The sequence below is a fragment of the Syngnathus typhle genome, unplaced genomic scaffold (genome assembly GCF_033458585.1).
Source record: "Syngnathus typhle isolate RoL2023-S1 ecotype Sweden unplaced genomic scaffold, RoL_Styp_1.0 HiC_scaffold_447, whole genome shotgun sequence".
In the NCBI taxonomy this organism is placed as follows: domain Eukaryota; kingdom Metazoa; phylum Chordata; class Actinopteri; order Syngnathiformes; family Syngnathidae; genus Syngnathus; species Syngnathus typhle.
Window position 1 is genome coordinate 6,657 of NW_026872349.1, and position 3,344 is coordinate 10,000.

The following is a 3,344-nucleotide window of genomic DNA, read 5'->3' on the forward strand; positions in this document are numbered from 1 at the left end:
CAGAGCCGTTCCGCCTGACTTTTAACGTAGAGTACCGGGCGCAAACCACTAACTCAAGCCCGGCATGGCAGCTCGAAAGGCGGCTAAGCATTCAAGGAAGCACCGTCTGGAGCTTCAGAGCCGTTCCGCCTGACTTTTAACGTAGAGTACCGGGCGCAAACCACTAACTCAAGCCCGGCATGGCAGCTCGAAAGGCGGCTAAGCATTCAAGGAAGCACCGTCTGGAGCTTCAGAGCCGTTCCGCCTGACTTTTAACGTAGAGTACCGGGCGCAAACCACTAACTCAAGCCCGGCATGGCAGCTCGAAAGGCGGCTAAGCATTCAAGGAAGCACCGTCTGGAGCTTCAGAGCCGTTCCGCCTGACTTTTAACGTAGAGTACCGGGCGCAAACCACTAACTCAAGCCCGGCATGGCAGCTCGAAAGGCGGCTAAGCATTCAAGGAAGCACCGTCTGGAGCTTCAGAGCCGTTCCGCCTGACTTTTAACGTAGAGTACCGGGCGCAAACCACTAACTCAAGCCCGGCATGGCAGCTCGAAAGGCGGCTAAGCATTCAAGGAAGCACCGTCTGGAGCTTCAGAGCCGTTCCGCCTGACTTTTAACGTAGAGTACCGGGCGCAAACCACTAACTCAAGCCCGGCATGGCAGCTCGAAAGGCGGCTAAGCATTCAAGGAAGCACCGTCTGGAGCTTCAGAGCCGTTCCGCCTGACTTTTAACGTAGAGTACCGGGCGCAAACCACTAACTCAAGCCCGGCATGGCAGCTCGAAAGGCGGCTAAGCATTCAAGGAAGCACCGTCTGGAGCTTCAGAGCCGTTCCGCCTGACTTTTAACGTAGAGTACCGGGCGCAAACCACTAACTCAAGCCCGGCATGGCAGCTCGAAAGGCGGCTAAGCATTCAAGGAAGCACCGTCTGGAGCTTCAGAGCCGTTCCGCCTGACTTTTAACGTAGAGTACCGGGCGCAAACCACTAACTCAAGCCCGGCATGGCAGCTCGAAAGGCGGCTAAGCATTCAAGGAAGCACCGTCTGGAGCTTCAGAGCCGTTCCGCCTGACTTTTAACGTAGAGTACCGGGCGCAAACCACTAACTCAAGCCCGGCATGGCAGCTCGAAAGGCGGCTAAGCATTCAAGGAAGCACCGTCTGGAGCTTCAGAGCCGTTCCGCCTGACTTTTAACGTAGAGTACCGGGCGCAAACCACTAACTCAAGCCCGGCATGGCAGCTCGAAAGGCGGCTAAGCATTCAAGGAAGCACCGTCTGGAGCTTCAGAGCCGTTCCGCCTGACTTTTAACGTAGAGTACCGGGCGCAAACCACTAACTCAAGCCCGGCATGGCAGCTCGAAAGGCGGCTAAGCATTCAAGGAAGCACCGTCTGGAGCTTCAGAGCCGTTCCGCCTGACTTTTAACGTAGAGTACCGGGCGCAAACCACTAACTCAAGCCCGGCATGGCAGCTCGAAAGGCGGCTAAGCATTCAAGGAAGCACCGTCTGGAGCTTCAGAGCCGTTCCGCCTGACTTTTAACGTAGAGTACCGGGCGCAAACCACTAACTCAAGCCCGGCATGGCAGCTCGAAAGGCGGCTAAGCATTCAAGGAAGCACCGTCTGGAGCTTCAGAGCCGTTCCGCCTGACTTTTAACGTAGAGTACCGGGCGCAAACCACTAACTCAAGCCCGGCATGGCAGCTCGAAAGGCGGCTAAGCATTCAAGGAAGCACCGTCTGGAGCTTCAGAGCCGTTCCGCCTGACTTTTAACGTAGAGTACCGGGCGCAAACCACTAACTCAAGCCCGGCATGGCAGCTCGAAAGGCGGCTAAGCATTCAAGGAAGCACCGTCTGGAGCTTCAGAGCCGTTCCGCCTGACTTTTAACGTAGAGTACCGGGCGCAAACCACTAACTCAAGCCCGGCATGGCAGCTCGAAAGGCGGCTAAGCATTCAAGGAAGCACCGTCTGGAGCTTCAGAGCCGTTCCGCCTGACTTTTAACGTAGAGTACCGGGCGCAAACCACTAACTCAAGCCCGGCATGGCAGCTCGAAAGGCGGCTAAGCATTCAAGGAAGCACCGTCTGGAGCTTCAGAGCCGTTCCGCCTGACTTTTAACGTAGAGTACCGGGCGCAAACCACTAACTCAAGCCCGGCATGGCAGCTCGAAAGGCGGCTAAGCATTCAAGGAAGCACCGTCTGGAGCTTCAGAGCCGTTCCGCCTGACTTTTAACGTAGAGTACCGGGCGCAAACCACTAACTCAAGCCCGGCATGGCAGCTCGAAAGGCGGCTAAGCATTCAAGGAAGCACCGTCTGGAGCTTCAGAGCCGTTCCGCCTGACTTTTAACGTAGAGTACCGGGCGCAAACCACTAACTCAAGCCCGGCATGGCAGCTCGAAAGGCGGCTAAGCATTCAAGGAAGCACCGTCTGGAGCTTCAGAGCCGTTCCGCCTGACTTTTAACGTAGAGTACCGGGCGCAAACCACTAACTCAAGCCCGGCATGGCAGCTCGAAAGGCGGCTAAGCATTCAAGGAAGCACCGTCTGGAGCTTCAGAGCCGTTCCGCCTGACTTTTAACGTAGAGTACCGGGCGCAAACCACTAACTCAAGCCCGGCATGGCAGCTCGAAAGGCGGCTAAGCATTCAAGGAAGCGACGCCGGCCGGTCCGCGGGCCAAATAGGGTCCAGTAAAGTACCGGGCGCGGCCACTAACGCCTTGTGGCGGTCGCCTTGTGGCGGTCGGGGGGTGGCGGTCGGGGATGGCGCTTGGGGCCGGTGGCGGTCGCCTTGTGGCGGTCGCCTTGTGGCGGTCGGGGGGTGGCGGTCGGGGCTGGCGCTTGGGGCCAGTGGCGGTCGCCTTGTGGCGGTCGCCTTGTGGCGGTCGCCTTGTGGCGGTCGCCTTGTGGCGGTCGCCTTGTGGCGGTCGCCTTGTGGCGGTCGGGGGGTGGCGGTCGGGGCTGGCGCTTGGGGCCAGTGGCGGTCGCCTTGTGGCGGTCGCCTTGTGGCGGTCGCCTTGTGGCGGTCGCCTTGTGGCGGTCGCCTTGTGGCGGTCGGGGGGTGGCGGTCGGGGCTGGCGCTTGGGGCCGGTGGCGGTCGCCTTGTGGCGGTCGCCTTGTGGCGGTCGGGGGGTGGCGGTCGCCTTGTGGCGGTCGGGGGGTGGCGGTCGGGGCTGGCGCTTGGGGCCGGTGGCGGTCGCCTTGTGGCGGTCGCCTTGTGGCGGTCGCCTTGTGGCGGTCGGGGGGTGGCGGTCGGGGCTGGCGCTTGGGGCTGGCGTCCGCCAATAGTGGTTTAATTTCGGGAGGAAGATTGATTTTCGTCCCAAGCCCGCCGCTGGAGAAAATTTTAGGTACCAGGAGTGGATTTTTT